The sequence below is a fragment of the Schistocerca gregaria genome, unplaced genomic scaffold (assembly GCF_023897955.1).
Source record: "Schistocerca gregaria isolate iqSchGreg1 unplaced genomic scaffold, iqSchGreg1.2 ptg000333l, whole genome shotgun sequence".
In the NCBI taxonomy this organism is placed as follows: domain Eukaryota; kingdom Metazoa; phylum Arthropoda; class Insecta; order Orthoptera; family Acrididae; genus Schistocerca; species Schistocerca gregaria.
In genome coordinates, this window is record NW_026061799.1 from 5632753 (window position 1) to 5657453 (window position 24701).

Here is a 24701-nt window from a genome sequence, read left to right on the forward strand (position 1 = left end):
CACTTCCTAGGATTAGCAGGAATACCTCGACGATACTCTGACTACCCAGACGCATATACATCATGAAACGTAGTATCAAGAATTGGGTCTACAATTTCTATTGTAGGAATCATTATATTCATTGTAATTATATGAGAAAGAATGATTACAAACCGAGCAATTATATTTAGAGCTAACATAAGAAGATCAACAGAATGACTACAAAATAACCCTCCTGCAGAACATAGTTACTCAGAATTACCATTAATCTCTAGATTCTAATATGGCAGATTAGTGCAGTAGATTTAAGCTCTACAAATAAAGGTTTGACCTTTTATTAGAAAATATTTATTAATGGCAACATGATCAAATTTATCTCTTCAAGATGGAGCTTCACCATTAATGGAGCAATTATCATTCTTTCATGATCATACTATGGTCGTATTATTATTAATTACAGTAATTGTAGGTTATGCCCTAAGTTATATATTATTTATTGCCTATACTAACCGTAATATACTTCATGGACATTTAATTGAAACAATGTGAACAGCTTTACCAGCAATTACATTAATTTTTATTGCCCTTCCATCATTACGACTATTATATTTACTTGATGATTCAGTAGATGCAATAATTACAATTAAAACCATTGGACGACAATGATATTGAAGATATGAATATTCAGACTTCATAGACGTAGAATTTGACACTTATATAACACCAGAACAAGACCTAGAAAATGATGGATTCCGACTACTAGATGTAGATAACCGAACAATCCTACCAATAAATACAGAAGTACGAGTATTAACAAGGGCATCAGATGTTCTACACTCATGAGCAGTTCCTGCATTAGGGGTTAAAATTGATGCAACGCCAGGTCGGTTAAATCAAGGAACATTCACAATAAATCGACCTGGATTATTCTTTGGACAATGCTCAGAAATCTGTGGAGCAAACCACAGACTTATACCAATTGTAATTGAAAGAACTTCAATAAATATATTTATTAAGTGATTATCTAAGATAATTTAAGGAGTTAGTTAAAATAAATAACATTAGAGTGTCAATCTAAAGTAACTAAAAAAAATTAGTACACCTTGAAATTCATCAGATGACTGAAAGTAAGTAATGGTCTCTTAAACCAAATAATAGTAAATTAACGACTACTTCTGATGGGGAAATTATATCCAAATCCCTCAAATATCCCCTCTTATATGATTCTCACTATTCATTATATTTTCAGCTACATTAATCTTGTTTAATCAAATAAACTTCTTCTCATTTAAACCTAACCTTATTAAAAGAGCAGAAAAAGGAACAATTGAAATAAAAAACTTAAATTGAAAATGATAACAAATCTATTCTCAACATTTGACCCATCAACTAACATCTTTAATTTATCATTAAATTGAACTAGAACATTTCTAGGACTATTATTAAACCCATCACTATTTTGACTTACACCATCACGAATTAACATTATCTGAAATAAACTAAATTTAACCTTACATAATGAAATTAAAACACTTCTTGGACCAAAATCATTTAATGGAACAACATTCATTTTCATCTCAATTTTTATTATAATATTATTTAACAATTTCATAGGATTATTCCCTTATATTTTAACTAGAACAAGACATTTAGCATTAACATTTGCAATTGCCCTACCTATATGGCTAAGATTTATATTATTTGGATGAATTAACCATACTAATCATATATTTACACACCTTGTACCACAAGGTACACCGCCTGCATTAATATCATTTATAGTACTAATTGAAACAATTAGTAATGTTATTCGACCAGGTACATTAGCAGTACGGTTGGCAGCAAATATAATTGCAGGACACTTATTATTAACCTTATTAGGAAACACAGGACCATCTATAGCAATAAACTTAATCTCATTACTAATTATTGGACAAATACTTCTATTAATTCTAGAATCAGCAGTAGCAATAATTCAAGCCTATGTTTTCTCAATTCTAAGAACTCTATATTCTAGAGAAGTATATTAAACCTATGTTAACAACTCACTCAAACCACCCATTCCACTTAGTAGACTATAGACCTTGACCATTAACAGGAGCAATTGGAGCAATAGTCCTAGTATCAGGACTAGCAAAATGATTCCACCTATTTAATATTAACTTATTCATAATTGGATTTGGAATTACCCTACTAACTATAATTCAATGATGACGAGATGTAGTACGAGAAGGAACATATCAAGGATTACATACAGGATTTGTATCAATTGGATTACGATGAGGAATAATTTTATTTATTGCATCAGAGGTATTATTTTTCGTTTCTTTTTTTTGAGCATTCTTTAGAAGAAGATTAGCACCAACAATTGAACTAGGAATACTATGACCTCCAATAGGAATTCAACCCTTTAACCCTATACAAATTCCATTACTTAATACAGCTATTCTTTTAGCATCAGGAGTAACAGTAACATGAGCACATCATAGTTTAATGGAATCTAATCATACTCAAGCACTACAAGGATTATTCTTCACAGTGTTATTAGGACTATACTTTACAATACTTCAAGCATATGAATATTGAGAAGCACCTTTTACCATTGCAGATGCAGTTTATGGATCAACATTCTTTGTTGCAACAGGATTCCATGGTTTACACGTAATTATTGGAACAATCTTTTTATCAACATGTCTACTTCGACACTCAATAAATCAATTTTCACCAAGACATCACTTTGGATTTGAAGCAGCAGCATGATACTGACACTTCGTAGACGTAGTATGATTATTCTTATATATCTCTATTTATTGATGAGGTAGATAATTGTTTTTCTAGTATAAATAGTACATTTGACTTCCAATCAGAAAGCTTCATATAAATCAAGAAAAACAATTCTAATTCTATCAACAAGAGTTTTCATTAGATTTATTATTCCAATAATTGTTATAATCCTGGCAACAACACTATCAAAAAAATTAATTAATGATCGAGAAAAAAGATCACCATTTGAATGTGGGTTTGATCCAAAAAGATCAGCACGAATACCATTCTCAATACGATTCTTCCTAATCGCAGTAATCTTTTTAATTTTTGATGTAGAAATTGCACTAATTCTACCAATTGTAATTATTTTTAAAACTTCAGACATTATAATCCGAACAGTATCAACAATATTTTTTATTCTAGTTCTATTAGGAGGACTATACCATGAATGAAACCAAGGAGCATTACAATGAGCAGAATAAAGGGTTGTAGCTAAATATAACATTTGGGTTGCATTCAAAAAGTATTGATATTATCAATCAACCTTAAATAGAATAAGAAGCGAAATATTGCAGTCAGTTTCGACCTGGAAGATTGGTATGTACTACCCTTATTCTTATTAATTGAAGCCAAAAAGAGGCGTATTACTGTTAATAATATAATTGAACTATAATAGTTCCAATTAAGGAAATGTAAAGCCAATATGAAAGCTGCTAACTTTTTATATTAGCGGTTAAACTCCGTTAACATTTCTAAAATTTATATAGTTTAAATAAAACATTACATTTTCACTGTAAAAATAATATATCTATATTTATAAATACTTAAAAGTAAAAATACTTCCTTAACATCTTCAGTGTCACGCTCTAATTATAAGCTATTTAAGTAAACGAAAAACAATATTACCAAAATAAATATTCAAAAAATAAAAGTTAAAAGATAAATCTTGAAATTAGAATCATATCAACCTTGATTATAACCAATTAAATAAATAAATAATCTATATAAACCTTGACCACCAAGTAATTCACCTCAACCATAATCAAATGACTTAGATGAATAATAACCTATTTTTAAAGGAATATATCTAATAAACTTAGTTGAAAGAAAAGGTATAAATCATATAGAACCAGCAAATCTAACAAAAGAAAGTATACTTAAAGAAAATAAATTATGAGAAAAATCAAAATTAGAAATAAGATAACCTAAATAAGCACCTAAAATAACAACTGTAATAGTTAAAAACTTTAAATAATAAGGTAAAGCAATCACATGAGGAATAGGAAAAATTAATCAAGATAAAAGACTACCACCAAAAACAGCAACAAACAATAGACCAATTATTCCAAATGAAATATAATAACCCTTATCATCAAAAGAAAATCTAGAATAAAAATTATTATCACCAGATATTGAATAATAAAACAAACGAAAAGAATAAGAAGCAGTTAAACCAGTAGAAAAAAAATAAAGAAAAAAAATTAAACAATTAATTCATCTTAAACAAACCATCTCAAGAATTAAATCCTTTGAATAAAATCCCGCTAAAAAAGGTATTCCACACAAAGATAAACTAGAAACATTAAAACAAACTGAAGTTAAAGGTATGAAATTAACAATTGATCCTATAAAACGAATATCCTGAGAATCCTTCAAATTATGAATTATTGAACCTGCACATATAAATAATAATGCCTTAAATAAAGCATGAGCCAATAAATGAAAAAATGCAAGCTTTGGATAACCTATAGCCAAAATTCTTATTATTAAACCAAGTTGTCTTAAAGTAGAAAGAGCAATAATCTTCTTTAAATCAAACTCAAAATTAGCGCCCAATCCAGCCATAAATATAGTTATACAACCAATTAAAAGTAAAAATCAACCACAATTATAAGTATCCAATATTGGTCTAAAACGAATTAATAAATAAACACCAGCAGTAACAAGAGTAGAAGAATGAACTAAAGCAGAAACAGGAGTAGGAGCTGCTATAGCAGCAGGAAGTCATGAAGAGAAAGGTATCTGAGCTCTCTTAGTTATAGCTGCTAAAACAATTAATATAGTAATGAGCTTTATTTCAAAAGAATTAGAAATAAAATCATAATAATAAATATAATTTCAACCACCAAAATTTAACATTCATGCAATAGAAATTAAAATAGCAACATCACCAGTACGATTAGAAAGTGCAGTTAATATACCAGCACTATAAGATTTTACATTTTGATAATAAATAACTAAACAATAAGAAACTAAACCTAAACCATCTCAACTTAATAAAATTCTAATTAAATTAGGACTAATAATTAAAAAACCTATAGAAAGAATAAATATTAAAACAATAATAATAAAACGATTTATATTCTTTTCACCAGATATATAATCCTCTCTATAATAAATAACCAAAGAAGAAATATATATAACAAAAGATATAAAAATAAGAGATATTCAATCCAAAATTAAAGTTATAACAACTATAGAACCATTTAAATTGAAAAGCTCTCACTCAACAAAAACTCTATAATCAATTATTAAATAATAAATACCTAAAATAAAAATTATAGTTCTCGAAATAAACAAAGAAAAAAAACTCAAAGAACAAATAGAAAATAAATTCACGGCCTAAGATGAAAAACTTCATATCATTGATTCCACAAAACAATATTTTTAATTAAAATACTTAAGCAAACTAAACAAAGAAATATTCACCCTTTAAACAGAGAATATTTAAAGGCCATCAATGTAAAAGTAAAAGATGATATTCACGAAAATAACCAAGAGAACAAGTATAAACTCCAGAATAATAATTCCCATGCTGAGAATAAGAATATATATACAAAGTATAAACAGCTCTAAGAAAAGATAAAAAAATCAAAGCAAAGAATCTAAAAGAAGATCAAGATATAATTCTATTTAATAATCTAATTTCACCTACCAAATTTAAAGAAGGAGGAGCAGCCATATTTGATGACCTTAAAAGAAATCATCATAAAGCCATTCTTGGCATCAAATTAATTATACCCTTGTTAATTAATAATCTTCGTCTACCTAAACGTTCATAAATAATTTTAGATAAACAAAATAAACCAGAAGAACATAAACCATGACCAACCATTAGAGAAAGAGAACCTACACAACCTCATCAATTCATAGTCATCAATCCGCCAATAACCATTCTTATATGAGCAACAGAAGAATATGCAATTAAAGACTTTAAATCAACCTGACGAAAACAAATAAATCTTACAATAACACCCCCAGATAAACCTAAAGACAATCAAAAATAATTAAACTTTAAACCCAAATAAGAAATAACCTTTATAACACGAAAAATACCATAACCACCTAACTTTAATAAAACAACAGCAAGAATTATTCTACCTGAAATAGGGGCCTCTACATGAGCCTTAGGAAGTCATAAATGAACCAAAAACATAGGTATCTTAACTAAAAAAGCCAAAATTATAAATACATAAAACATAAAATAATAAGAACCAAAATCAACCAATAAAGGAAAATATATAGTATTAGAAAAATCATAAACCTTAAATAAAACTAATAATAAAGGTAATCTAGCAACCAAAGTATAAAAAATTAAATAAACACCAGCCTGCAAACGCTCAGGTTGATAACCCCAACCCAAAATTAAAAGTAAAGTAGGAACTAATCTAGCCTCAAAAAAAATATAAAAAGAAAGAAGACTTAATCTAGCAAATGAACAATAAAGCATAATTATTAAAATCAAAACCATAAAAACAAAAAAATTAGAATGATATGAACTTAAATAAACTGAACCTCTAGCAGTGATTATTAAAGAACAAATCCAAAAACTAAGTAAAATTAAACTAAAAGAAAAATAATCAATACCAAAATAATATCTAATTATATTCAAATCAGCATATGAATAAACACAAATTATAAAAACAAAACCCGACAGAAACATTAAAGAATGAACCAACCATCAACAATTATTTAATAAACAAAGAGGGATCAAAAAAATAGTTATAAATAAATACTTTAACATAAAGATAAACCAAAAGAATTAAAAAAATCATTACCGTGAGAACGAATTATTGAAACTAAAATAGAAAGACCTAAAGCACCCTCACAAACAGAAAAAACTAAAAAAATAACAGTTAAAAAATAATCATAATCAAACTCAATAAGAAAAACCATAACTAACATAAATAAAGAAAGAACAATATATTCTAATCTCAAAAGAACCATTAATAAATGTTTACGTTTAGAAGAAAAAACATAAACACCAGCAAAATAAATCAATAAAGAAGTAAAAATAGAGAATATAAACATTAGTTTTAATAGTTTAAAAAAAACGCCAGTCTTGTAAACTGGAAATAAGTCCAGCCCCCACTTTTAAAACTTCAGAGGTGGAAAAGCTTCCATCATCGGTCCCCAAAACCGGTATTTTAAATAAACTAACCCCTGAAATGATCAAAATAATAATTATATCATTATCAAATGTAATAAATATTAATTTTATTAAATTAAGACACCCAATATCAATAATGCTTTTTATTATCCTTCAAACCTTCCTAGTTGGATTAATAACAGCAACAATAATAGAAAGATATTGATTATCATATATTTTATTTTTAACATTTCTTGGTGGTATACTAGTATTATTTATTTACATTACAAGAATTGCATCAAACGAAATATTTCAGCCTAAATCAATCACTATAATTATTACATTAATAATGTGAGTATTTATCATATTAATATTAATTATTCTAGATATATCTATATTTATAGACTTTTTAAAAACACCGAAACTATAAATATTGATAATTCAATCAATTATCAAGAAATAACAATATCTTTAGAAAAATTATATAATAGACCAACATTCATTATTACAATAATAATAATAATTTATTTATTTTTAGCACTACTAGCAGTTGTTAAAATCACCAATATTAATCAGGGACCTATTCGTAAAATAAGATAATTACTAATGAATAAACCCTTACGATTAAGACATCCTTTAATTAAAATTATTAATAACTCTTTAATTGACTTACCTGCCCCAACAAATATTTTATTTTGATGAAATTTTGGATCCCTATTAGGGTTATGTTTGGTAATTCAAATCGTAACTGGACTATTTTTAGCTATACATTATACATCAAATATTGAAATAGCATTCAGTAGTGTAGTACACTTCTGCCGAGACGTAAATAATGGTTGAATTATCCGAACCTTACACGCAAATGGAGCATCTATATTTTTTATTTGTATTTACTTACATGTAGGACGGGGAATTTACTATGGATCTTATATATATATATATATATATACCTGAATAATTGGTACAGTGATTTTATTTTTAGTTATAGCAACTGCATTTATAGGATATGTCTTACCCTGAGGCCAAATATCTTTTTGAGGTACAACAGTTATTACTAATTTATTATCAGCAATCCCATACTTAGGAACAGATTTAGTCCAATGAGTATGAGGAGGATTCGCTGTTGATAATGCAACATTAAATCGATTCTTCACATTCCATTTTGTATTACCATTTATTATTGCTGCTATAGCAGCAATTCATTTATTTTTTCTTCACCAAACAGGATCTAATAATCCTCTTGGACTAAATGGAGATATTGAAAAAATTCCATTCCATCCATACTTTACCTTTAAGGATTCTATTACATTTGTAATAATAACATCATTATTAATTATACTATGTTTAATTAATCCTTACCTATTAGGAGATCCAGATAACTTTGTACCTGCCAACCCATTAGTAACACCAGTTCACATTCAACCAGAATGATATTTCCTATTTGCATATGCAATTCTACGATCTATCCCTAATAAGTTAGCAGGTGTTATTGCATTATTTTTATCAATTAGAATCTTAATAATTTTACCATTTTATAATAAAACACCATTCCGAGGCATTCAATTTTACCCTATTAATCAAATTTTATTCTGAATTATAGTAGTTGTTGTATGCTTACTAACGTGAATTGGTAAACGACCTGTTGAAGAACCTTATATTATAACAGGTCAAATCTTAACAATTATTTACTTCACATATTTCTTAATTAATGTCTATGTCGCAAACGCATGAGATAAATTAATTAAGGAATAAAGTTAATTAGCTTAGGAAAAGCATATGTTTTGAAAACATAAAATTAGAAGTTTAACTCTTCTATTAACTTTTTTCAAAAAATTTCACTAAACAAATGAGATAAATAAAATCTTTAAACCAACAAAGAAAATAAAAAAATTCAAAGATAAAGGTAAAAAACTTTTTCAAGCTAAGTACATTAATTTATCATAACGGAACCGTGGTAATGTTCCACGAACCCAAATTAAACCAAAAGATATAATAGCAAGCTTAATAAAAAATATAAAAGAATAAAAATCACCTCCCAAAAAAATTAAAGCCAATAACATTCTTATGAAGACAATTCTAGTATATTCAGCTAAAAAAATTAAAGTAAAACCACCCGCACCATACTTAATATTAAATCCTGAAACTAACTCAGATTCCCCTTCAGCAAAATCAAAAGGAGTACGATTAGTTTCAGCTAAGCAAGAAGCAAAACAAGCTAAAGCTAAAGGAAAAGAAATAATAATAAATCAACAATAAAGCTGATAGTTTATAAAATCAAACATATTAAAACTACCAATTAAAATAATTAAAGACAATAAAATTAAAGCTAAACTAACTTCATAAGAAATTGTTTGAGCAACAGAACGAAGAGAACCTAATAATGAATAATTTGAATTAGAAGATCAACCAGCAATTATAACAGTATAAACACCTAATCTAGTACAACATAAAGAAAATAAAAATCCATAAGAAAAAGAACACATATAAGTTAAATAAGGAAAAATTACTCAAACGGCTAAAGAAATCATTAAATTAAAAACAGGGGAAAAATAATAAAGTAGGTAATTAGATATAATAGGAATTGGCTGCTCCTTACAAATTAACTTAATAGCATCTCTAAATGGCTGAGGAATTCCAACAAAACCTACCTTATTTGGACCCTTTCGAATCTGAATATAACCTAAAACCTTACGCTCTAATAAAGTTAAAAAGGCAACACTAATTAAAACACAAATAACCAATAAAAGAAAATTCAAAATAAATATAAATAAATCATAAAGTATCAATACTATTTGTAGAAAAAATCTACATAAATGAATTCTAAATTCAACACATTAATCTGTCAAAATAGTAAATAAATTAATATTAATCAATATAACAAAAAATATTTTAACCATATGGTCCTTTCGTACTAATATGGATTAACAATCTTAGGATAGAAACCGACCTGGCTCACGCCGGTCTGAACTCAGATCATGTAAGAATTTAAAGGTCGAACAGACCTAATCATTGGGCTCCTGCACCCTAAATTTTTCTTAATCCAACATCGAGGTCGCAATCTGCTTTGTCGATATGAGCTCTCAAAAACAATTACGCTGTTATCCCTAAGGTAACTTAATCTTATGATCATAAATTATGGATCAAAATAACAAACATAAATAAATGATATAATAATGAAGAGTTTATCTATTCTTCATGTCACCCCAACAAAACATCATCATTAAATATAGAAAGACAAACAAAAAACTATATAAAAGTAAAATGTCAAGCTCTATAGGGTCTTCTCGTCCTAAAGAAGAATTTAAGCCTTTTGACTCAAAAGTTAAATTCAAAAATTTATTAAGAGACAGTTGATTTCTCGTCAAGCCATTCATTCCAGCCACTAATTAAGAGACTAATGATTATGCTACCTTTGCACGGTCAAAATACCGCGGCTCTTTAAAAATACGCTCAGTGAGCAGGCCAGACCTCAAAATATAAACAAGAGGACATGTTTTTGATAAACAGGCGGAAATCAATTTTGCCTAGTTCCTTATAATAAGTTCACAAGGTAAAAATTTCATACAAATAAATATACTAATTCTATCATTATTACAAAAATTTTAAAATTAAATTAATAATCTTAATAAAAAACCTAAAATATTTATAAAATCAAAATAAAAAATAATGAACTAAAACGTAATCTTAAAGATAGCTGGTTTAAAGCTTACTATTATATTTCTATAAAATAAATTATAGGTTATTAACTTCAAAGCTTATCCCTTAAAGAATAAATAAGTTAATATTTTTACTTAAAAAATTAAATAAAAACAAATAACTTTAAAAAATTAAATTTTTTCTTAAGAAACTAGATATCATGGGAAACGATTAACATCTCATTTCTATAAATAATTTAATAATAATTATGATACATTAACTATAAATTATTTATAAATCAACCCAAATCGAGACAAGTAAAATAAATACTAAAATTTTGATAAACCCTGATACAAAAGGTACAATAAATAAAATCTACTTAAAAAAATTTAAAATAATATTTCATAAAACACTTACATTACCAATAAACTATAATTTAAAAAATCAATTCTATAAAATATACTAAGACAAAAATACAATAAAATTATTTATATTAAATAATTAAATAAACAAAAAATAAATATAATAAAATAAATAATCAAGATATCCTGATTTGCACAGAAAAATTTTCAGTGTAAATGAAACACTTTACTAATAAGTTATATCTTGAAACTCTTCCTAGATACACTTTCCAGTACATCTACTATGTTACGACTTATCTCATCTAAATTGAAGCTACTTTAAAATAAAATAGAATAATCAATAATGAGAGTGACGGGCGATGTGTACACATCTCAGAGCCAAAATCAGTTAAATTAAATAAATTAAATTACTATCAAATCCACCTTCATTAACAGTATTTCACTATCAAATCCGTTATAAACAAAAATCTATTGTAACCCACCTCCTCTTAACTATAAGCTGCACCTTGACCTGAAATATTTTATAATTATAAATCTTGAGAATTATAACTCTAAAAAGATTCTCTGATAACGGAGATATACAAACAAATAAATTAAGTAGAGTAAATCGTGTATTATCAATCATGGGGTAGGTTCCTCTGAATGGAATGAGACCCCGCCAAATTCTTTGGGTTTAAAGACCTTAACTAATAGTACCCTGGTAAATATAATTAACATTTAAAATAATAGGGTATCTAATCCTAGTTTATTATTTAAATTTCACAGATTCATAAAAAGGGCCACAAATAAATTTTAACATTTCACCTTACAAATTTATATTTCAACCCTAATAATATAAACAACTGTTTTAACCAATAATATTCACTTGTATCAATCGTATAACCGCGGCTGCTGGCACGAATTATGCCGATACTAAATCAATTGCTAAATCCAAAATCACTTGATAATTAAATCAAATTACTGCAAAAAGAACATTTAGTCTAACAAAACTTACATATAATACAAAGAAAAAGTGAATAAACAAGCAAGAATAAAACTTTTAAAAATAAAAAATAAGAAAATTTTAAATCTATTAATTCAGGAAAAAAATAAAAGATTCAATTTATTAAAGAAAAAAAAGAAAAAAACCACAAACATTAACAAAAAAAAAAAAAGAAACGCCCCTATGTATGACCACAACAACTTCTCTATTATATATAATTAAAGATTAATATGGAACATGTATAGCAATAAATGTATTATATTCTTTCTTATTTAATCTTTCTTTTCACTAATAAATAAAGAAAGATTAAATAATATAATAAATATATTTTATACAATTATGTAATTTAATATAATATGTTATTAATATGAATTCTTTTTTTATATTAAGTTAACTTTCATATATATTAGTTAAATAATCTAATTATAGATAATTTACATAATTATATTATTATAATTAATATAATTATTTATATTAATTATAATATTTTATATTTAAATTAATAATTTTATTTATTATATCCAATTATAATAATATTAAATATTAAATTACATATTATTATATATATTATATTATAATAACCTATTTTAAGCTAAAAACATAAGTAGCTATAATCCTAGGTAAATAATTGCATTAAAATAATCAATTGATAATGGTAAGATGAACTTATAATACTTTAATTTCAATTAAATGTAATATATTAATATAAATTATTTATTATATATATATATATATATATATAAAATAAAATGAGCAGGATTAATTAATCCTAATTAAACAAAATTTCAAAAAAAACTTTCGATTTATATATTAAATAAATGAAGTGCCTGATTAAAGGGTTACCTTGATAGGGAAAATAAAGTAAATAAAATTACCTTCATTAAAATTACATAAGATAGAATTAAACTACCTCCTTTAGTATCAAAAACTAACGTGCATCATACACCTTAATGTAAAAAGGTAAGCTAAACAACCATTAATTCAGGAAAAAATAAAAGAATAAGGTTCGGATAATTCAACCATTATTTACGTCTCGGCAGATGTGTACTACACTACTGAATGCTATTTCAATATTTGATGTATAATGTATAGCTAAAAATAGTCCAGTTACGATTTGAATTACCAAACATAACCCTAATAGGGATCCAAAATTTCATCAAAATGAAATATTTGTTGGGGCAGGTAAGTCAATTAAAGAGTTATTAATAATTTTAATTAAAGGATGTCCTAATCGTAAGGGTTTATTCATTAGTAATTATCTTATTTTACGAATAGGTCCCTGATTAATATTGGTGATTTTAACAACTGCTAGTAGTGCTAAAAATAAATAAATTATTATTATTATTGTAATAATGAATGTTGGTCTATTATATAATTTTCTAAAGATATTGTTATTTCTTGATAATTGATTGAATTATCAATATTTATAGTTTCGGTGTTTTTGAAAAAGTCTATAAATATAGATATATCTAGAATAATTAATATTAATATGATAAATACTCACATTATTAATGTAATAATTATAGTGATTGATTTAGGCTGAAATATTTCGTTTGATGCAATTCTTGTAATGTAAATAAATAATACTAGTATACCACCAAGAAATGTTAAAAATAAAATATATGATAATCAATATCTTTCTATTATTGTTCCTGTTATTAATCCAACTAGGAAGGTTTGAAGGATAATAAAAAGCATTATTGATATTGGGTGTCTTAATTTAATAAAATTAATATTTATTACATTTGATAATGATATAATTATTATTTTGATCATTTCAGGGGTTAGTTTATTTAAAATACCGGTTTTGGGGACCGATGATGGAAGCTTTTCCACCTCTGAAGTTTTAAAAGTGGGGGCTGGACTTATTTCCGTTTTACAAGACCGGCGTTTTTTTTAAACTATTAAAACTAATGTTTATATTCTCTATTTTTACTTCTTTATTGATTTATTTTGCTGGTGTTTATGTTTTTTCTTCTAAACGTAAACATTTATTAATGGTTCTTTTGAGATTAGAATATATTGTTCTTTCTTTATTTATGTTAGTTATTGTTTTTCTTATTGAGTTTGATTATGATTATTTTTTTCCTGTTATTTTTTTAGTTTTTTCTGTTTGTGAGGGTGCTTTAGGTCTTTCTATTTTAGTTTCAATAATTCGTTCTCATGGTACTGATTTTTTTAATTCTTTTGGTTTATCTTTATGTTAAAGTATTTATTTATAACTATTTTTTTGATCCCTCTTTGTTTATTAAATAATTGTTGATGGTTGGTTCATTCTTTAATGTTTCTGTCGGGTTTTGTTTTTATAATTTGTGTTTATTCATATGCTGTTTTGAATATAATTAGATATTATTTTGGTATTGATTATTTTTCTTTTAGTTTAATTTTACTTAGTTTTTGGATTTGTTCTTTAATAATCACTGCTAGTGGTTCAGTTTATTTAAGTTCATATCATTCTAATTTTTTTGTTTTTATGGTTTTGATTTTAATAATTATGCTTTATTGTTCATTTGCTAGATTAAGTCTTCTTTCTTTTTATATTTTTTTTGAGGCTAGATTAGTTCCTACTTTACTTTTAATTTTGGGTTGGGGTTATCAACCTGAGCGTTTGCAGGCTGGTGTTTATTTAATTTTTTATACTTTGGTTGCTAGATTACCTTTATTATTAGTTTTATTTAAGGTTTATGATTTTTCTAATACTTTATATTTTCCTTTATTGGTTGATTTTGGTTCTTATTATTTTATGTTTTATGTATTTATAATTTTGGCTTTTTTAGTTAAGATACCTATGTTTTTGGTTCATTTATGACTTCCTAAGGCTCATGTAGAGGCCCCTATTTCAGGTAGAATAATTCTTGCTGGTGTTTTATTAAAGTTAGGTGGTTATGGTATTTTTCGTGTTATAAAGGTTATTTCTTATTTGGGTTTAAAGTTTAATTATTTTTGATTGTCTTTAGGTTTATCTGGGGGTGTTATTGTAAGATTTATTTGTTTTCGTCAGGTTGATTTAAAGTCTTTAATTGCATATTCTTCTGTTGCTCATATAAGAATGGTTATTGGTGGATTGATGACTATGAATTGATGAGGTTGTGTAGGTTCTCTTTCTCTAATGGTTGGTCATGGTTTATGTTCTTCTGGTTTATTTTGTTTATCTAATATTATTTATGAACATTTAGGTAGACGAAGATTATTAATTAACAAGGGTATAATTAATTTGATGCCAGGAATGGCTTTATGATGATTTCTTTTAAGATCATCAAATATGGCTGCTCCTCCTTCTTTAAATTTGGTAGGTGAAATTAGATTATTAAATAGAATTATATCTTGATCTTCTTTTAGATTCTTTGCTTTGATTTTTTTATCTTTTTTTAGAGCTGTTTATACTTTGTATATATATTCTTATTCTCAGCATGGGAATTATTATTCTGGTGTTTATACTTGTTCTCTTGGTTATTTTCGTGAATATCATCTTTTACTTTTACATTGATTGCCTTTAAATATTCTCTGTTTTAAGGGTGAATATTTCTTTGTTTAGTTTGCTTAAGTATTTTAATTAAAAATATTGTATTGTGGAATCAATGATATGAAGTTTTTCATCTTAGGCCGTGAATTTATTTTCTATTTGTTCTTTGAGTTTTTTTTCTTTGTTTATTTCGAGAACTATAATTTTTATTTTAGGTATTTATTATTTAATAATTGATTATAGAGTTTTTGTTGAGTGAGAGCTTTTCAATTTAAATGGTTCTATAGTTGTTATAACTTTAATTTTGGATTGAATATCTCTTATTTTTATATCTTTTGTTATATATATTTCTTCTTTGGTTATTTATTATAGAGAGGATTATATATCTGGTGAAAAGAATATAAATCGTTTTATTATTATTGTTTTAATATTTATTCTTTCTATAGGTTTTTTAATTATTAGTCCTAATTTAATTAGAATTTTATTAGGTTGAGATGGTTTAGGTTTAGTTTCTTATTGTTTAGTTATTTATTATCAAAATGTAAAATCTTATAGTGCTGGTATATTAACTGCACTTTCTAATCGTATTGGTGATGTTGCTATTTTAATTTCTATTGCATGAATGTTAAATTTTGGTGGTTGAAATTATATTTATTATTATGATTTTATTTCTAATTCTTTTGAAATAAAGCTCATTACTATATTAATTGTTTTAGCAGCTATAACTAAGAGAGCTCAGATTCCTTTCTCTTCATGACTTCCTGCTGCTATAGCAGCTCCTACTCCTGTTTCTGCTTTAGTTCATTCTTCTACTCTTGTTACTGCTGGTGTTTATTTATTAATTCGTTTTAGACCAATATTGGATACTTATAATTGTGGTTGATTTTTACTTTTAATTGGTTGTATAACTATATTTATGGCTGGATTGGGCGCTAATTTTGAGTTTGATTTAAAGAAGATTATTGCTCTTTCTACTTTAAGACAACTTGGTTTAATAATAAGAATTTTGGCTATAGGTTATCCAAAGCTTGCATTTTTTCATTTATTGGCTCATGCTTTATTTAAGGCATTATTATTTATATGTGCAGGTTCAATAATTCATAATTTGAAGGATTCTCAGGATATTCGTTTTATAGGATCAATTGTTAATTTCATACCTTTAACTTCAGTTTGTTTTAATGTTTCTAGTTTATCTTTGTGTGGAATACCTTTTTTAGCGGGATTTTATTCAAAGGATTTAATTCTTGAGATGGTTTGTTTAAGATGAATTAATTGTTTAATTTTTTTCTTTTTTTTTTTCTACTGGTTTAACTGCTTCTTATTCTTTTCGTTTGTTTTATTATTCAATATCTGGTGATAATAATTTTTATTCTAGATTTTCTTTTGATGATAAGGGTTATTATATTTCATTTGGAATAATTGGTCTATTGTTTGTTGCTGTTTTTGGTGGTAGTCTTTTATCTTGATTAATTTTTCCTATTCCTCATGTGATTGCTTTACCTTATTATTTAAAGTTTTTAACTATTACAGTTGTTATTTTAGGTGCTTATTTAGGTTATCTTATTTCTAATTTTGATTTTTCTCATAATTTATTTTCTTTAAGTATACTTTCTTTTGTTAGATTTGCTGGTTCTATATGATTTATACCTTTTCTTTCAACTAAGTTTATTAGATATATTCCTTTAAAAATAGGTTATTATTCATCTAAGTCATTTGATTATGGTTGAGGTGAATTACTTGGTGGTCAAGGTTTATATAGATTATTTATTTATTTAATTGGTTATATTCAAGGTTGATATGATTCTAATTTCAAGATTTATCTTTTAACTTTTATTTTTTGAATATTTATTTTGGTAATATTGTTTTTCGTTTACTTAAATAGCTTATAATTAGAGCGTGACACTGAAGATGTTAAGGAAGTATTTTTACTTTTAAGTATTTATAAATATAGATATATTATTTTTACAGTGAAAATGTAATGTTTTATTTAAACTATATAAATTTTAGAAATGTTAACGGAGTTTAACCGCTAATATAAAAAGTTAGTAGCTTTCATATTGGCTTTACATTTCCTTAATTGGAACTATTATAGTTCAATTATATTATTAACAGTAATACGCCTCTTTTTGGCTTCAATTAATAAGAATAAGGGTAGTACATACCAATCTGCCAGGTCGAAACTGACTGCAATATTTCGCTTCTTATTCTATTTAAGGTTGATTGATAATATCAATACTTTTTGAATGCAACCCAAATGTTATATTTAACTACAACCCTTTATTCTGCTCATTGTAATGCTCCTTGGTTTCATTCATGGTATAGTCCTCCTAATAGAACTAGAATAAAAAATATTGTTGATACTGTTCAGATTATAATGTCTGAAGTTTTAAAAATAATTACAATTGGTAGAATTAGTGCAATTTCTACATCAAAAATTAAAAAGATTACTGCGATTAGGAAGAATCGTATTGAGAATGGTATTCGTGCTGATCTTTTTGGATCAAACCCACATTCAAATGGTGATCTTTTTTCTCGACCATTAATTAATTTTTTTGATAGTGTTGTTGCCAGGATTATAACAATTATTGGAATAATAAATCTAATGAAAACTCTTGTTGATTGAATTAGAATTGTTTTTCTTGATTTATATCAAGCTTTCTGATTGGAAGTCAAATGTACTATTTATACTAGAAAAACAATTATCTACCTCATAATAAATAGAGATATATAAGAATAATCATACTACGTCTACGAAGTGTCAGTATCATGCTGCTGCTTCAAATCCAAAGTGATGTCTTGGTGAAAATTGATTTATTGAGTGTCGAAGTAGACATGTTGATAAAAAGATTGTTCCAATAATTACGTGTAAACCATGGAAACCTGTTGCAACAAAGAATGTTGATCCATAAACTGCATCTGCAATGGTAAAAGGTGCTTCTCAATATTCATATGCTTGAAGTATTGTAAAGTATAGTCCTAATAACACTGTGAAGGATAATCCTTGTAGTGCTTGAGTATGATTAGATTCCATTAAACTATGATGTGCTCATGTTACTGTTACTCCTGATGCTAAAAGAATAGCTGTATTAAGTAATGGAAATTGTATAGGGTTAAAGGGTTGAATTCCTATTGGAGGTCATAGTATTCCTAGTTCAATTGTTGGTGCTAATCTTCTTCTAAAGAATGCTCAAAAAAAAGAAACGAAAAATAATACCTCTGATGCAATAAATAAAATTATTCCTCATCGTAATCCAATTGATACAAATCCTGTATGTAATCCTTGATATGTTCCTTCTCGTACTACATCTCGTCATCATTGAATTATAGTTAGTAGGGTAATTCCAAATCCAATTATGAATAAGTTAATATTAAATAGGTGGAATCATTTTGCTAGTCCTGATACTAGGACTATTGCTCCAATTGCTCCTGTTAATGGTCAAGGTCTATAGTCTACTAAATGGAATGGGTGGTTTGAGTGAGTTGATAACATAGGTTTAATATACTTCTCTAGAATATAGAGTTCTTAGAATTGAGAAAACATAGGCTTGAATTATTGCTACTGCTGATTCTAGAATTAATAGAAGTATTTGTCCAATAATTAGTAATGAGATTAAGTTTATTGCTATAGATGGTCCTGTGTTTCCTAATAAGGTTAATAATAAGTGTCCTGCAATTATATTTGCTGCCAACCGTACTGCTAATGTACCTGGTCGAATAACATTACTAATTGTTTCAATTAGTACTATAAATGATATTAATGCAGGCGGTGTACCTTGTGGTACAAGGTGTGTAAATATATGATTAGTATGGTTAATTCATCCAAATAATATAAATCTTAGCCATATAGGTAGGGCAATTGCAAATGTTAATGCTAAATGTCTTGTTCTAGTAAAAATATAAGGGAATAATCCTATGAAATTGTTAAATAATATTATAATAAAAATTGAGATGAAAATGAATGTTGTTCCATTAAATGATTTTGGTCCAAGAAGTGTTTTAAATTCATTATGTAAGGTTAAATTTAGTTTATTTCAGATAATGTTAATTCATGATGGTGTAAGTCAAAATAGTGATGGGATTAATAATAGTCCTAGAAATGTTCTAGTTCAATTTAATGATAAATTAAAGATGTTAGTTGATGGGTCAAATGTTGAGAATAGATTTGTTATCATTTTCAATTTAAGTTTTTTATTTCAATTGTTCCTTTTTCTGCTCTTTTAATAAGGTTAGGTTTAAATGAGAAGAAGTTTATTTGATTAAACAAGATTAATGTAGCTGAAAATATAATGAATAGTGAGAGTCATATAAGAGGGGATATTTGAGGGATTTGGATATAATTTCCCCATCAGAAGTAGTCGTTAATTTACTATTATTTGGTTTAAGAGACCATTACTTACTTTCAGTCATCTGATGAATTTCAAGGTGTACTAATTTTTTTTAGTTACTTTAGATTGACAATCTAATGTTATTTATTTTAACTAACTCCTTAAATTATCTTAGATAATCACTTAATAAATAAATTTACTGAAGTTCTTTCAATTACAATTGGTATAAATCTGTGGTTTGCTCCACAGATTTCTGAGCATTGTCCAAAGAATAATCCAGGTCGATTTATTGTGAATGTTCCTTGATTTAACCGACCTGGCGTTGCATCAATTTTAACCCCTAATGCAGGAACTGCTCATGAGTGTAGAACATCTGATGCTCTTGTTAATACTCGTACTTCTGTATTTATTGGTAGGATTGTTCGGTTATCTACATCTAGTAGTCGGAATCCATCATTTTCTAGGTCTTGTTCTGGTGTTATATAAGTGTCAAATTCTATGTCTATGAAGTCTGAATATTCATATCTTCAATATCATTGTCGTCCAATGGTTTTAATTGTAATTATTGCATCTACTGAATCATCAAGTAAATATAATAGTCGTAATGATGGAAGGGCAATAAAAATTAATGTAATTGCTGGTAAAGCTGTTCAGATTGTTTCAATTAAATGTCCATGAAGTATATTACGGTTAGTATAGGCAATAAATAATATATAACTTAGGGCATAACCTACAATTACTGTAATTAATAATAATACGACCATAGTATGATCATGAAAGAATGATAATTGCTCCATTAATGGTGAAGCTCCATCTTGAAGAGATAAATTTGATCATGTTGCCATTAATAAATATTTTCTAATAAAAGGTCAAACCTTTATTTGTAGAGCTTAAATCTACTGCACTAATCTGCCATATTAGAATCTAGAGATTAATGGTAATTCTGAGTAACTATGTTCTGCAGGAGGGTTATTTTGTAGTCATTCTGTTGATCTTCTTATGTTTGCTCTAAATATAATTGCTCGGTTTGTAATCATTCTTTCTCATATAATTACAATGAATATAATGATTCCTACAATAGGAATTGTAGACCCAATTCTTGATACTACGTTTCATGATGTATATGCGTCTGGGTAGTCTGAGTATCGTCGAGGTATTCCTGCTAATCCTAGGAAGTGTTGAGGAAAGAATGTTAAATTTACTCCAATGAATATAATTGTAAATTGGATTTTTAATCATGTATTATTTATAGTTAATCCTGTAAATAGTGGATATCATTGAATGACACCTCCTATAATTGCAAATACTGCTCCTATAGATAATACATAATGAAAGTGGGCTACTACATAATATGTATCATGTAATACAATATCAAGTGATGAATTTGCTAATACTAATCCTGTTAATCCACCAATTGTAAATAGGAAAATAAATCCTAGAGCTCATAATAATGGTGGATTGAACTTGAATTTAGTTCCATATAATGTAGCTAATCATCTAAATACCTTAATTCCTGTAGGTACAGCAAAAATTATTGTTGCTGATGTAAAATATGCTCGTGTGTCAACATCCATTCCTACTGTAAATATATGATGTGCTCACACAAAAATCCTATTAGTCCAATTGATAGTATAGCATAAATTATACCTAATATTCCAAATGATTCAATTTTTCCTCTTTCTTGACATACTATATGTGAAATAATTCCGAACCCCGGTAGAATTAAAATATAAACTTCTGGGTGTCCAAAGAATCAAAATAGATGTTGATATAGAATTGGGTCACCCCCTCCTCTGTTAATAATATAGTAATAGCTCCTGCTAAAACTGGAAGTGAAAGAAGGAGAAGTAATGCTGTAATAGCTACAGATCATACAAATAAAGGTGTTTGATCTAAAGTTATACTTTCTGATCGTATATTAATTGCTGTTGTAATGAAATTCACTGCACCAAGAATAGATGATACACCTGCTAAGTGCAGTGAAAAAATAGCTAGATCTACAGATGCACCCCCGTGTGCAATAGCTCCTGCTAGAGGAGGGTAAACTGTTCATCCTGTACCAGCACCATTATCTACTATAGAAGATGTAAGAAGAAGGGTTAGTGAAGGTGGTAGTAATCAAAAACTTATATTATTTATTCGTGGAAATGCTATATCTGGTGCACCAATTATTAGTGGAACAAGTCAATTACCAAATCCACCAATTATAATAGGTATTACTATAAAGAAAATTATTACGAACGCGTGAGCTGTAATAATAACATTATAAATCTGGTCATCCCCAATTAAAGATCCGGGTTGGCCAAGTTCAGCACGAATAAGTATTCTTATTGATGTTCCTACTATTCCTGCTCATGCTCCAAATATGAAGTATAAAGTACCAATGTCCTTATGGTTTGTTGAGAATAATCATTTTTGCGGTAAGATGGCTGAATTTTAGGTGGTAGACTGTAAATCTACTTATGAGATGTTTTCTCTCTTATAATATTTAGGTCTTATATTCAATTATGATTCTAGACTGCAATTCTAGAGGTGTAAAATTTTACTAAGGCCTAAAAGATTATTCTTTTAATTATAACTTTGAAGGTTATTAGTTTGATTAACTTAAGTCCTTAGTATAATGAAATTAAGGTTGATGTTGAAATCAATCCTATTGTTGAAATTATTACTGTTATAGGAAGAATGATTCTTGATTTTTGGGACTTTATGTTTATAGATCACGAATTTTCTGTGTAAGATATAATTAGAGCTGAGAATCTAATACGTATATAGTAGTAGAGTGTAATTGTAGTTAATACAACAATAATAGTTATAATAGTTGTTATATTGTTTTCTATTAATGATTGTATTACAATTCATTTTGGTAAGAATCCAAGGAATGGTGGTAGTCCACCTAAAGATAATAAAGATAAGAATATTATGAATTTAATTTCGGTTTTTATATAGAGCTTGACATTTTACTTTTATATAGTTTTTTGTTTGTCTTTCTATATTTAATGATGATGTTTTGTTGGGGTGACATGAAGAATACATAAACTCTTCATTATTATATCATTTATTTATGTTTGTTATTTTGATCCATAATTTATGATCATAAGATTAAGTTACCTTAGGGATAACAGCGTAATTGTTTTTGAGAGCTCATATCGACAAAGCAGATTGCGACCTCGATGTTGGATTAAGAAAAATTTTGGGTGCAGGAGCCCAATGATTAGGTCTGTTCGACCTTTAAATTCTTACATGATCTGAGTTCAGACCGGCGTGAGCCAGGTCGGTTTCTATCCTAAGATTGTTAATCCATATTAGTACGAAAGGACCATATGGTTAAAATATTTTTTGTTATATTGATTAATATTAATTTATTTACTATTTTGACAGATTAATGTGTTGAATTTAGAATTCATTTATGTAGATTTTTTCTACAAATAGCATTGATACTTTATGATTTATTTATATTTATTTTGAATTTTCTTTTATTGGTTATTTGTGTTTTAATTAGTGTTGCCTTTTTAACTTTATTAGAGCGTAAGGTTTTAGGTTATATTCAGATTCGAAAGGGTCCAAATAAGGTAGGTTTTGTTGGAATTCCTCAGCAATTTAGAGATGCTATTAAGTTAATTTGTAAGGAGCAGCCAATTCCTATTATATCTAATTACCTACTTTATTATTTTTCCACTGTTTTTAATTTAATGATTTCTTTAGCCGTTTGAGTAATTTTTCCTTATTTAACTTATATGTGTTCTTTTTCTTATGGATTTTTATTTTTTTTATGTTGTACTAGATTAGGTGTTTATACTGTTATAATTGCTGGTTGATCTTCTAATTCAAATTATTCATTATTAGGTTCTCTTCGTTCTGTTGCTGAAACAATTTCTTATGAAGTTAGTTTAGCTTTAATTTTATTGTCTTTAATTATTTTAAGTGGTAGTTTTAATATGTTTGATTTTATAAACTATCAGCTTTATTGTTGATTTATTATTATTTCTTTTCCTTTAGCTTTAGCTTGTTTTGCTTCTTGCTTAGCTGAAACTAATCGTACTCCTTTTGATTTTGCTGAAGGGAATCTGAGTTAGTTTCAGGATTTAATATTGAGTATGGTGCGGGTGGTTTTACTTTAATTTTTTTAGCTGAATATACTAGAATTGTCTTCATAAGAATGTTATTGGCTTTCATTTTTTTGGGCGGTGATTTTTATTCTTTTATATTTTTTATTAAGCTTGCTATTATATCTTTTGGTTTTATTTGGGTTCGTGGAACATTACCACGGTTCCGTTATGATAAATTAATGTACTTAGCTTGAAAAAGTTTTTTACCTTTATCTTTGAATTTTTTTATTTTCTTTGTTGGTTTAAAGATTTTATTTATCTCATTTGTTTAGTGAAATTTTTTGAGAAAAGTTAATAGAAGAGTTAAACTTCTAATTTTATGTTTTCAAAACATATGCTTTTCCTAAGCTAATTAACTTTATTCCTTAATTAATTTATCTCATGCGTTTGCGACATGGACATTAATTAAGAAATATGTGAAGTAAATAATTGTTAAGATTTGACCTGTTATAATATAAGGTTCTTCAACAGGTCGTTTACCAATTCACGTTAGTAAGCATACAACAACTACTATAATTCAGAATAAACTTTGATTAATAGGGTAAAATTGAATGACTCGGAATGGTGTTTTATTATAAAATGGTAAAATTATTAAGATTCTAATTGATAAAAATAATGCAATAACACCTGCTAACTTATTAGGGATAGATCGTAGAATTGCATATGCAAATAGGAAATATCATTCTGGTTGAATGTGAACTGGTGTTACTAAT

General features: G+C 26.8%; 4 long non-coding RNA genes and 3 pseudogenes across 5 annotated transcripts in view; 2 read left to right on the forward strand and 5 right to left on the reverse strand.

The window, feature by feature from the left end:
- Window positions 1-11211, forward strand: part of LOC126306477 (uncharacterized) — a 254518-nt gene extending 243307 nt beyond the window's left edge. For both annotated transcript variants that reach the window (XR_007553547.1, XR_007553548.1), the window contains exon 2: window positions 10166-11211. This is a non-coding gene — a long non-coding RNA (uncharacterized LOC126306477). The remainder of the gene's footprint in view (window positions 1-10165) is intronic.
- Window positions 1-24701, reverse strand: part of LOC126306445 (NADH-ubiquinone oxidoreductase chain 5-like) — a 325608-nt pseudogene that overhangs the window by 249553 nt on the left and 51354 nt on the right.
- LOC126306492 (uncharacterized) overlaps window positions 1-24701 on the reverse strand; it is a 267731-nt gene that overhangs the window by 212042 nt on the left and 30988 nt on the right. The window lies entirely within an intron of this gene.
- The window catches only part of LOC126306491 (uncharacterized), a 130212-nt gene that overhangs the window by 93207 nt on the left and 12304 nt on the right, over window positions 1-24701 (reverse strand). The gene's annotated exons all lie outside the window — the stretch shown is intronic.
- LOC126306452 (NADH-ubiquinone oxidoreductase chain 5-like) overlaps window positions 1-24701 on the reverse strand; it is an 84198-nt pseudogene that overhangs the window by 58849 nt on the left and 648 nt on the right.
- On the reverse strand, window positions 3632-5072 carry LOC126306453 (NADH-ubiquinone oxidoreductase chain 5-like; annotated as a pseudogene).
- LOC126306486 (uncharacterized) overlaps window positions 20052-24701 on the forward strand; it is a 98770-nt gene continuing 94120 nt past the window's right edge. The window contains exon 1 of the long non-coding RNA XR_007553557.1: window positions 20052-20162. This is a non-coding gene — a long non-coding RNA (uncharacterized LOC126306486). The remainder of the gene's footprint in view (window positions 20163-24701) is intronic.